Genomic DNA, 13,605 nt, shown 5'->3' on the forward strand with positions numbered 1-13,605 from the left:
GTCTACCCAAAAAAGCTACCAGAGCTAATAAGTGAGTTTAGAAGGGTCACATAAACAAGGTTAGTATATTAAAAAAAATCTTTTTACTAATGGTTACTGTAATTCAAAAACAGTTTGTTAAACTTTTTTGATGAAGGTCTTTGATGAAACATTCATTAAAAGCAGTGTGCAAGCAAATAGTCAGCTTTGCAGAGGCATAATTCCTCTAAGGCTCTATAAAAATTTTAGGTACTGTAATTTGGATAACAATAACAAATGATTTAAAGCAGAATTTCTCATTCTGGGGCCTTCAGATCATGAGAAGTCTGTGAAAGTAATAATCTTTCAACTATAAAAAGGTAATTGTATACTTTCCAGCACAAGCTAAAATATCAACTTGTTTTGGACTGGATCTCACCTTGGATACAATGGTTACTTAATTTCAATAAGAAGTTTTTGTGTTCTAATTTTTAACTTTAACTTAGAAATAATTTCAGACAGATAAAAATGATAAAAGAATTCCTGTATATTTTAATATTTATCCATATTCCTGATACCCTGAATATTAATTAGCATTTATCATATTCTCGTTACCATTCTGTCTCTCTCTCTCCATATGTGTTTATGGAAATATGTATATACATATAGGTATGTACATACATATGTGTATATATATGCACATATATATGTATATGTGTGTGTAAATCCTTTCAGAGTAATTTGTTGACAGAATTCCCCTTTTTTAGTGTGTATTTTGTTTTAAAAATGGCATTCTCTTAATTATAAGATAATTATCAAAATAATCAAATAAACATTGGTACACTACTATCGTTTAATCTACAAGTCATTTAAATTTTGCCTATTGTCCAATTAACGGCCTTTACAGGAGAATTTAAAAAATCTGATCCAGGATTCTATTCATTTGTTGCATTTAATTTTCCTGTCTCTTTTAATCTGGAAAAAGTTTCTAAGTCTTTACTTTTCCATTATCTTGACATTTTTGAGGAACACAGGTAAGTTATTCTGCAGGATGTTTCTCAATTGGTTTTATCTGATGTTTCCTTCTTACTAGATTCAGGTTATACATTTTTGGCAGTAATACAAAAAACAATATTCTATCCATCTCAGTACATCATATCCAGAGGCAAATGATATCTATTTGTTCTCTTACTGGTTATACTAACTTTGACCACTTGGTTAAGGTGGTGCCTGATGGGTTTCTCCTCTATAAAGTTACAGTTAATTAATTAGTATCTTGTTTTAAAAGTTTAAATTAGTATCTTAATTTAAAAGTTTTTATATGAAATTTTGATTCATAAGCACTGGAAAATAAATTGACAATAACTACAGTTTGGTACACATACCCTTTCAAGCCATGCTATTCATGAGAGGTATTTGAGGGGTAATAAAAAGATTATAAACTACTGATTTAGAATATAATTATTTTAATCTCTGATTGACAATTGCATGTGACAACATCTTTAGTCAGTTTGTTAAATGATGTTTGTTAAATTCTGTAGAGCATTTTCTATGAATGCTCAGAATAAAAATCTCACTCTTATAGTAATTAAATTTGTTCAAAGGACAATCAGCTAGTCTATTACAGGTTGAAATTTTTTTTAAAAGGTCACAATGTAGCATTTTGAATATTGGCACATCTTAAAACACATTCTTTCTTGAAAATTAATTTTTGTTGCTGAGGTTTTTTTAATCCTTTTCTGTTAATTTTTAAAGATCAGATAATACACAGGACTGTAAATAAAAATTTGCTTATAGAAAGTAACCACTATGAATATCTGATCATTTCTGTTGACCAATATTCCAACAGGGTTCACACAGTGACAGTGGTAGAGCCGCAGGATTCTTGGAAGACTACAGGATAAATAGGTCCATTTAACTCATTATTCAATGAGTTCTTTGATTTTTCTCTGCTTCTTTCCTGAGCAAGACTGTGAAAAAAATTTTAATTATAACTCGAACAATTTTGAACAGTTATTCAGAGCATTAGCCAAAAGCAGAGAAATGGGCAGAGGTTGGAGTCAATGACTAGAGTGAAGGGTGAAAACTCAATGTTGAAATTAGATTATAAAATGTATATACAAGAAAAGCAGTTTTAAAATTATAACATTGCTATAGAAATTAGGTAGTAAATTAAAGAAGGCACTTATGCAATATAATCATTTCAAAAAGGAACTGTGGAGTTTTCCAAAAGGAAGCAATGATTTGCTTAACTATTAATCCTATCCTCCCTGATTTCAAACTATAATACAAAACTATAGTGATCAAAACTATACACTATTGGCATAAAAACAGACACATAGAAAAAGGGAACAAAACAGAGAACGCAGAAATAAACCCATGCATTTATGGTCCATTAATTTATGACAAAGGGGACAAGAATATACAGTAGTGAAAGGACAGTCTCTTCAATAAGTGATGTTGGAAAAAAACTGGACAGCCACATGCAAAAGAATGAAACTAGATCACTGTCTCACACCATACACAAAAATTAACTCAAAATGGATAAATGACTTGAATGTAAGACCTGAACCCATAAAACTTCTAGAAGAAAACGTACGACATCAGACTTGATGAATGTTTGGATCTGACTTGAAAAGCAAAGGCAACAAAAGCAAAAATAAACAAGTGGGACTAGATTAAACTAGAAAGCTTCTTCACAGCAGAGGAAACCATCAACAAAATGAAAAGACAATCTACTGAATGGGAGAAAATATTTGCAAATTGTGTATCTGATGGGGGGTTAATATTCAAATTTATCAAGAACTCATAAAACTCAATAGCAAAAATAAAAGTCAGATTAAAAAATGGGCAGAGGATTTGAATAGGTATTTTCCCCAAGAAGATATACAGATAGCTAACAGGCAAATGGAAAGATGCTCAACATCTCTAACCATCAGAGAAATGCAAGTCAATACCACACCTTACATCCGTTAGAACGGCTATTATCAAAAAGACACGAAATAACAAGTGTTGGTGAGCATGGGGAGAAAGGGGGACCCTCAAGCACTGCTGCTGGGAATGAAAACTGGAAAACATTAAGGAGTTTCCTCAAAAAATTTAAAAATAGAACTACCTTATATCCAGCAATTCCACTTTTGGGTATTTATCTGAAGAAAACAAAACAAAGCAAAAAATTAATTTGAAAAGATATATGCACCCCCATGATCACTGAAGCATTGTTCACAATAGCCAAGATATGGAAACAACCTAAATGTCCACCGATGGATGAAGGGATAAAGAAGATGTGATATATAAATAACATGGACTACTTCTCAGGTGTAAAAAAGAATGAAATCTTGCCATTTGCAGCAACATGGTTGAATCTTGAGGGAATTATGCTAAGTGAAATAAGTCAGAGAAAGACAAATACTGTATGATTTCACTTATATGTAGAATTTTAAAAACAAAACAAACAAACAAATAAAACAAAACAAAACAAAAGTAACATACAGAGAAGAGAATGGTGATTGCCAGACAGGGGACTGGGGAGCAGGCGAAACGGGGAAGGGGATCAAGAGGCACAAATTTCCTGTTATAAAATAAATAAAGCATGGTGATGTAATGTACAGCATGGTGACTGCAGACAATAATATTCTAGAACGTACTTGAAAGTCACCAAGAGAGTAAATCCTAAAGGTTGACTTTGTACGGTGACAGATGGTAACTAGACTTATTGTGGTGATCATTTCACAACATATACAAATATCAAATCATTATGTTCTATGTCTGAAACCAATATAATGTTATATGTCAATTATATCTCAATAAAAAAATTTAAAGATAAGCCTTATCAAAACAGGAATTAAACAGAACAAAGTATTGAAGTAAAGTAATTCAATAGCATTGATTGCTCCTACTTTGTTAGACATTAAGTGAACTTGACTCAGGTTCCAGTGAACTGGCAGATCACAGAGGAGGCCAGAATCACATAAGGAATTATACAATACTTATTGTAATTATGTTGTTGTTGTTATCAGAGATGAAGAGTAAAGATTTTTTTCAAGCAATATTACACACAGGGACCGGGAATACACCTAGATGAAAATCTGTGCCATAGAATGAAAGTCTGGATTGGTTACATATAAGCACAGAATGCACCTGCTGGAATAGAAATAACAAACATAAAATGTGATGTATTAAGTTTGGATTTCAGAAAAAGTGTCAAAAATCACTTAAAAAAATAATCTACCTTAGTAGGAAGAGAACATGGGACAGCTTTCCATTACATAATCATATATTGAGGGGTTTGTAGCCTTTGAACACAAGGCACCTTTAAGAAAAGCTTAGGAAGTATACTGTTGAATTATTGACCTTATCTGATGCAATTAAAAAAAAATAAATTTATTTATTTATTTTTGGCTACGTTGTGTCCTTGTTGCTGTGCGTGGGCTTTCTTTTAGTTGTGGTGAGCAGGGACTACTCTTCGTTGCAGTGCTTGGGCTTCTCATTGTGGTGGCTTCTCCTGTTGCAGAGCACAGGCTCTAGGCATGTGGGCTTCAGTAGTTGTGGCTCGCGGGCTCTAGAGCGCAGGGTCAGTAGTTGTGGCACACGAGCTTAGTTGCTCCACGGCATGTGGGATCTTCCCGGACCAAGGCTCGAACCCGTGTCCCGTGCATTGGCAGGTGGATTCTTAACCACTGTGCCACCAGGGAAGCCCTGACGCAATTTTTGAACAGTGATTAATTTTTCTAAGAGTTACTGCTTCTTGTGAAATATTATTTAGCTATATCATAGAAGAGGTTGAAACATTATCATTGAGATTGTCTTAATGTACGTAACAGAAACATAAAATGATATAAACGCTAGTAAAATTTGTTGTCTTCCTTTTGTGTCAGTGGCTTAATATGCAATTAATAAAGTGACAGAAAAATATGTATTAGCTTTGAACTTTTTCCTAGAAAGCAAGCAATTTACTGACTAGGCACTTACTTGCATTCTTAACGACAGGAGCTCACACTTCTAATTTTATTTTTCTTTCTAAATATAGTCATGTGCTTTTCTTTCAAAACCTATAAACATGTATTGTGATTGGATATTCATTCATTCAACAAATACGTATTGAGTGTTTATCATGTATCAGGCTCTGTCCTAAATCCTGCGGACATGACAGCATATAAAACACAAAGTCCCTGACTTCACAGAGCTTATATCCTAGTGGGGAAAAACAGATAATAAGCACATAAATGCATGTCTCTACAAAGAAAAATAAAGGAGAATAAGGAGATAAGGAATGTGGGAGTGAAGTTGCTTTTTTATGTGACATTGTCAGTGAGGCTGGCTTCATGGGTGTGTGACTCGTGTGGTGGCAAAGGGCCCCGTGCTTAGCAGGGTCCCGTGCTTAGCAGAGTCCCGTGCTTGGTTTGATGTTGGGTTGCTGTCTTGAAAGTCTTGATAACAAGGGGTTCTGAATTTTCATTTTGCACTGAGCCCTGTAAGTTAGGTAGCTAGTCCTGGTGGTCAGGGATGACCACTCTAATAAGGTAACATTTGATATGGGACATGAGGGATGGAGGAAGATATTCACATGGACCTCTGGGGAAAGAGCATTCCTGGTAGAAGAAAGAGTAAGTGCATGTGACTTGAGATGGGACCATGTTTGATCAGTTCAAGGAATAGCATAGAAGCCTGTGTGACTTGGGTACAATAAGCCAGTATAAAATGGCATTCGATAAGGTCAGAGAGCTGGGTACAGTGAGTGGGTAGATCATGTAGGGTCTTATGAGTTAGTGTAAGAACTCTGGCTTCTAATCTGAGTGAGATAGCCAACATTGCCTGGGACAACATGGTTTAGGTAGAGGTGGATTCTAGATCTATTTTGGAAGTAGAACCAACAGGATTTGCTGATGAATTTGGATGGGTGTGTTAAAGAGGAGACAAATATATATGTAAGGCTTTTGGCCTGGACAACTAGAAGGATGGATGGGCCATTTTCTGAGATTGGAAGGACTTCAGAAGGAACAGGTTTAGCAGTACAGAGAGGAAATCAAGTGTTCATTCTGGATGTATCAACTTGAGATGCCTGTTTGTCTCAAGTGTAGATGTCCAGTGATTCTTATGAGTCTGGGGTATAGGAGAAACGTCTGGGGGGAAAATATAAACAACGGGTGGATGATATTTAGAGCTCTGAGGCTGGATCATACCACCTAGCAGATAAATATTGATAGAGAGATAAGACCCAAGAACTGAACGCTGGGGTACTCTTAACTTTTAGGCCTGAGCGATAAAGGCAAACTGATGAAGGACACAGAAAGAGCCAGTGAGGAAGTAGAGTTCCAGAAGGAGAGAGCTTCAGGACTGAAGGCATGGTCAGCAGGGTCAAATTCTGCTGAAAGATCAATTATGATTGGCCACTGGATTTGGCAAAGTGGAAGAGTGCAGTCAACTAACAAGTAATTTTTTATGGAGCATCTAGTGTCATGGTGGTCAACACTGGCTACACCTTAGAATCACTTAGGGAACATTCAAAATTTACTAATACCAAGGACGCAGTTTTAGAGACTCAGACTTAATTGGATTTGAGTGAGATTTGAGCATCTGTATTTTGTGAAAGCTACCAGATGATTCTAGTGGGTAGCCAGGGTTGAGAATCTCAGGTCTAGGTGTATTCAGCAGTGACTACTAATAGGGGGACAATGCTACTATATTTTTTTAAAAGTTTAATTATAAAACCATGTTCAATTGGGGACATAAAAACTGCTGTGTAAGGTAGGATCACAAGTATACTCTGCAGGAATAAGTAAAAATTTAGAGAGTAGAAGCAATTTAAGCTGGGCCTAAAATTTGGTAGGTAGATAACTTGTAAAGGAGAAGGAGGACATTCCTGGAATGTGTAAAGCTATTGAAAAGAATAGGGGTGCACGTGGGGTGGAGGTTGGAAGTGTGATATTAAATTTTAAAATTTATATTATAAAACTAATACATTGATTTTCATTATAAAAATTGAAGATATATTAAAAGCATGCTTTTTTTCCCCTGAAAGCTAAATTTCCAAAAGTGAGATCAAAGGTTTTTTCTATTTTAAACTTTAGGTTATTTTCTAAAAAGGTTGTCAAAATTCCCAGTAATCCTACAATGGATGAAAGGGTTTCTTTCTTCGTATTCTTGCCAACACAATTTTTATCTTTCTAACTTTTCCTAACCTGCTGAGTGAAAAATAAGTGCTGCTCTAATTTTTATTTCTCTGATTAACAGGGAGGTGGATCAACTCCGCATATGTTTATACTTTATCTGTCATGTGTTTTACAATTTTTTTAAACTTTATTCTTGGTTTCTTTTGCTTTATAGGAGTAAAATGTGTTACGTAGTCAAATAAGCCAGTCTTTCAATGACAACTTTTGGGTTTTTGTGCCTGTTTGGTAAAAATTTCTCCTGCTGAAGATTAAAAAAAAGCTTTCTAACTTTTCTTCTTTTACTTTTGGAATTTGTTTTAACCAGGAGGTCTTTATTTTTGTACACTGGTGAGTTGACTCATTTTTTTTTCCCCAGAAGGAAAGCTAACTATCCCCTACACAATCTGTTGGAAAGGCTATCTTTTCCTTACCATTTTGAAATACCATGTTTGTCGTATGTTAAGTTGTCATATATCTGCAGCCACTTCTGGCTTCTCTATTCTAGTCCATTGGTCTCTTTGGGAACCTGTTCTAGTACCTCCTTGTTTTGATTACTATAGCTTTAATGTAAGTTTTTGATATCTTGTAAGGCAAATCCCCCCTTATTATTATTCTTTCTCAATTTTGGAGGGGACTGTTCTTCCTGATGATTGTCAGACTCAATAATTCTAGTTATTAAAAACACACAGAATTTATAGGGTAATTTGAAGAGAACTGAAACTTATCACTATCTGATCTTCCTATCTAGGAACACGGTATATATTTGTGTTTCTTTTCATGTGCCCTTCAGGAAAATGTAGCAGTGTTCTTCCTTTGGAAGTTAGCTGCATCTTGCTAACTTTCTATCAGTGGATGTCCAAAATCTAATCGTGGGAGAAAAAAAATGAGTGTGAACGTATTAGCATTTGTCAGTTTTGCTGCAATAACAAATGACCCAAACTTCTCAGGAACTTACAACAATCACATTTCTTTCCTGTTCACATTGCATGTTGGCATTTGAGGGTCAGCTGCAGTGCTGTCGCTTGGCTGTCCTTTGCTCCCCCTGTCATCTCATTCTAGAACTCAGGCTGAAGAAGCAGAGGGAAAAGAGCAAAAGCCAACCACACAAAGGCTCTTAAAGATTCTGGTAAAACATGGAGTATATTTTTTCTGCTCATAACCCATTGACCACAGCAAGTCACATGGCCGACTCCAATGTCAGTGGGGGCAGGGAAGTCACAGGGCAGTAGGGGGTGGATGTTTAATCTTCCTGTAGAGAAGGGATGAATGAATAACTGGGGACAATAATACAGTTTGCCACAGTATCTTAAGGAAAAGGAATTATGTCATGGAATTCAAAGCCCTATAAACACTTAAAAATTTGGAACTTCCAGAGTAAAATGGAAAATTTCTCAGAATATGAGGGAAGGAAAGGGGAATGCCAGTAAGTATAAATATGAGACTTTCACAAGAAGACAAAAATATGTTCCACCTTGCAGTGAGATGTTAACTCTAGCCATTCCTCCTCTTCTCAGGCGCCAGCGGGGGTTCAGGGATGGGTGGTCAGGATGTGAATGAGGTAGGACTGCTAGGCAGATGACTCTTCTGGATTCCCTCTTCATTGTGTTTCTCTCCTAAACCCATCTAGTAAGAATACTGTAGGGTAGCACTCTGTTATTGCATCTAACAATGCAGGGAGGGCCAAGGCCAGGCATTGTGAAGAGAATAGAATAAAGGTGCAGAGTTTCTTGAGATGACAGTTTTCTGTTTGGTTTGATGAAGAGGTGTAGGTTTTATGTTCAGTTAAATAATCTACACTACCAAGTCTTAATATTTATCAAGATACTAATTAATAGTTGGATCTTTAAACTCAAATAGTGATCCAGAACTTGTATTATTAAGTATAATATTATTGGAAAGAAAGCCATTTTCAGCAAGTATTTTTTGAGTACATATTATGTGCCAAACACTATTCTAGGCACTGAGGATGCAGCAGACTTTCTACTCTCGGTGCTTGCATCCTGGGAAAGAGTGGGTAAGGGTAGAGAGAGACAGTAAATATATATATGCATACAAATGAAATATATCAGGTGGCCGTAGGTGCTGTGGAGAAAAATGTGGCAGGGAAATGAGTTGGGAATGATTTGCAGGGAGAACCTCTTTAATAAGGTGACATTTCAGTGGGGAACTTTATGAAGTGACAGAGTGAAGCAAGTGGCTACCTGGGGGAAGAGTGAGGCTGTCAGCAAACACTATTCTGCTAAGCTCAGTCAAGGACCAATAAGGAGGCCATTGTCACTTCAGTGGAGTGAGCAAATCAGAACGGGTAAGATATGGCCAGAGAAGTAGGCAGGAGCTAGGACCTTTAGACCTTGGTAGGGAGTTTGGATGGTGGTGTTAGAGCATTACAGAACTTAATTTTTTTTAAAGAGCAGTACTCTCGCCAAATCAAAGACATTTAATTACACATTGCCCTCCTGTCATAGGTGTATATAAGTGTCCTTGTGGTAGATCAAAGTATTATAGCAGGCAGGGATGTAAGAATATAATGTATATTGCATTTTAAAAACCAGTACTTTTAGTTTGCATTTTAAATATTTATACCAGGAATCCCTGTTTATAAATGCTATATGATAAGTAGATTTTGGTTTGATCAAAATGTCATTATTTTAGCTAAAAAAAAAATCTAGGTCTATTTTTCTTTTTAAAAATAATTTGAAAAGGACCTGCACGACCACTTACCAATGAATAGAAATAAGGCACTCTTTCATATCATGTTCAATCGAAAGAGTATGACATGGAGCCAGAAGTGATCGTCACATAAATAGAATTTATATCAGCAGAGTTCTAAGCTTACTTCAATTATTGAAAATTAATTCATTTCCAGACTTCAGCATCCGATTTTCAGAGTACAAGAAGCTTGATGGAAAAAGAAACTGAATGCAATCAGCCTCTCCTTATGTGTTTGGTTTAAAACTGTTTAGGCTGTCGTATGTGATATGAATCAGAGAGACTTGATAAATATTCGTTAGAACACCTAGATGCTCACCTTAGTGGATGTGTAATTGCCTGTGAAATTCAGACTGAAACAAGCAAATTTAGAATAAAACGGAATGTTTAATAATTGTACTTTCACGTTTCTAAGACATTTGCCAAAATAACAGGTGATGACTTCATTGGAGAGCCACAAGAAGAAAATGGATCTTGGCAGATGGTCAGCAATTTGAGGTTAATGAAACGCAGCTCATGTACAGAAATTGAGAAGCATTTTATTTATTTTTAGGGAAATCACTACTTTTACAGTGCTTTTCAATTTGGAAATTACAATGGTAGTAGCAGAGTATTCAGAGAATATTTCCCACCAGGCTAGGAAAAATTATTGTTCAAATATTTGAAATGCCAGGAATATTAGATTGTGACTAACTTCATTGCATAAAGTAGCTTTTCTATGAATAAAGTTTTACATAAGTTTGAAGACGAGAAAATGTGAAGATTTGTAAATAAGCTGTAGTAATTAAAGTTGTGTTATACTTTCATAAATATTGACCTTCATATATGGCCTTGAATAGACAATCCAGAAACAGCATTCATTCTATACTATAATTTAGCACATAATTAAGGTAGCATTCAAAATCACTGAATCAAAGTGTCTAATAAATTATGGAATACTAAATAAATATTTTTAAAAGCCCAAGAGCTTTCCTGTATAACAAAATTTCCTACAAAGACAATTATCAGCAATTGGCAAATAATAATTACTTTGGCTTTGCCTTCCAATAGCCAAATGTCTTATTCTGTTCATTGCATTGACTATAATTTTCTGAACAATATTAAATAATAGTAGTGCTAGCATGTCTTATCCCAGATTTTACTGGGGATGCTTCTAAGGTCGTACTGTTGAATGTGGTTTAAGATAGCTATACTTTAACATGCTATAGCTATACTTTAACAAGGACATGAGGAAATGTCCTTATATTCCTAGTTTACCAATATTTATAACTTTCTCTCCCATCCATAAGAGGAGAGAGATTTTGCTCTAGTCTGTACTGTATCCCCATAGTTTAGAAAGTGCCTGGCACAGGTGAGCACTCAATAAATGCTTGGCAAATGAATAAGAAATTAAGAGGATTGTATCAAGAAAACATATGAAGTGTCAATAAAATTTTCCGAAAAAATTTGAGATCTTAATAATTTATCTAACAATATTGGAATTATACATATAGAAAAGTTGTATTACTGGGATTGACATAGACACACTACTATATATAAAATAGATAACTAATAAGAACCTACTGTATAGCACAGGGAACTCTTCTCAATACTCTGTAATGACCTATATGGAAAAAGAATCTAAAAAAGAGTGGATATGTGTATATGTATAACTGATTCACTTTGCTGTGCAGAAGAAACTAATACAACATTGTAAATCAACTCTACTCCAATAAAAATTTTAAAAAAACTAAAAACAAGAGAAAAGTTGCATTAGAAAAATATATCCATTACCTTAAAATAAGTAAAATTTTTGATAGTTTGTACAATAATTAAAGTACCTTAAAATGCATAAAGATCTTTAAACTGGTCATTAAAAAAAATAAAGAACAAAACCCAGTTTGACTGACTTTTACCTCCTTCAAGTGAAAAATAATTTTCAAATTGCTTTAGGTAAACTCTACTTACATGGACTAATCTTCAGAGGCTTTGGCATTTTAAAGAAAAACGTTATATAGCACTAAGTTTTGAAATGGTTAAAATTAGTCCCCTAAACATTTAAATAGATGGCAAAGTGTATATTCAAACATTAAATTATTTATTTAAAAATATAACTGTTAGGGCTTCCCCAGTGGCGCAGTGCTTGAGAGTCCGCCTGCCAATGCAGGGGACATGGGTTCGTGCCCAGGTCCGGGAAGATCCCACATGCCGCGGAGCGGCTGGGCCCGTGAGCCATGGCCGCTGAACCTGCGCGTCCGGAGCCTGTGCTCCGCAACGGGAGAGGCCACAACAGTGAGAGGCCCGCGTACCACACACACACACACACACACACAAATATATATATATATATAACTGTTAGTTTTGCATTTAGTAGAAAAGTATAGTATTTATTGAAGTTTATTCAGCTAGTCATTCAACAAACATCTACGAAATGCCTACTACTATGCACCATGTGCTGGGCTTTTGGAAGAGGGCTAAATAACATTAAAGTTTGCTAGGGAGACAGACATTACAATGTAGCACAATAAGTTTTATAAGAGGAGTACTGAGAGTATTGTTTTGTTTTTTTTTTAAATTTTTATTGGAGTATAGTTGCTTTATAATGTCGTGTTAGTTGTTAGTACAGCAAAGCAAATCAGCTATACATATACATATATCCCCTCTTTTTTGGATTTCCTTCCCATTTAGGTCACCACAGAGCACTGAGTAGAGTTTCCTGAGCTATACAATGGGTTCTCATTTAGTTATCTACTTTATACATAGTATCAATAGTGTATATATGTCAATCCCAATCTCCCAATTCACCCAGCCCCCCTTTCCCCATTAGTATACATATGTTTGTTCTGTATGTCTGTGGCTCTATTTCTGCTTTGTAAATAAGATCGTCTATGCCAATCTTTTCAGATTCCACATATATACATTAATATACAATATTTATTTTTCTCTTTCTGACTTACTTCAGTCTGTATGACAGCCTCTAGGTCCATCCATGTCTCTACAAATGCCCCAGTTTCATTCCTTTTTATGGCTGAGTAATATGCCATTGTATATATGTACCACATCTTTATCCATTCCTCTGTTGATGGACATTTAGGTTGTTTCCATGTCCTGGCTATTGTAAATAGTGCTGCAGTGAATATTGGGGTGCATGTGCCCTTTTGAATTATGGTTTTCTCTGGGTGTATGTCCAGTAGTGGGATAGCTGGGTCACATGGTAGTTCTATTTTTAGTTTTTTAAGGAACCTCCATACTGTTCTCCATAGTGACTGTATCAATTTACATTCCCACCAATAGTGTAATAGGGTTCCCTTTTCTCCACACCCTCTCCAGCATTTATTGTTTGTAGTAATGAGAGTATCTTGCAGACAGGTCTTTGAAGAATTGGAGCTCAAAGTAGAGTTGAAATTTGGCTTGGATCTATACCAACCAGACACAAGGCATGGGGGAAGGAGATAAGGACACTGCAGGTATGGGACAGCATATGCAAAGGCACAAAATCCTGAAAGTACATGAAGTGTACAGAGAATAGGGAGAAATGCAGTGTGACTAGAGTATTTGTACTTTCAAAAGTTCAAGTTGCACATTTGGTTGAGGGTGTAGGATCTTGAGTCAATGAGTTCAAATTCTGATTCTGCCACTCGCTAGCTGGATGACTTTGAGCAGATAACTAAGTCTCAGTTCCTTCCTCTGTAAGATGGAGATAGTAATAGTACCAAGGGCTAGTAGGAAGACTACTAACTAGAGTAAGACTCAATAAATGTTAGTCATCTTTACATTGGTATATAGATAAATCTGTTAGTGACTCCTT

Source organism: Phocoena sinus, chromosome 2, assembly GCF_008692025.1.
Source record: "Phocoena sinus isolate mPhoSin1 chromosome 2, mPhoSin1.pri, whole genome shotgun sequence".
Taxonomy (NCBI): domain Eukaryota; kingdom Metazoa; phylum Chordata; class Mammalia; order Artiodactyla; family Phocoenidae; genus Phocoena; species Phocoena sinus.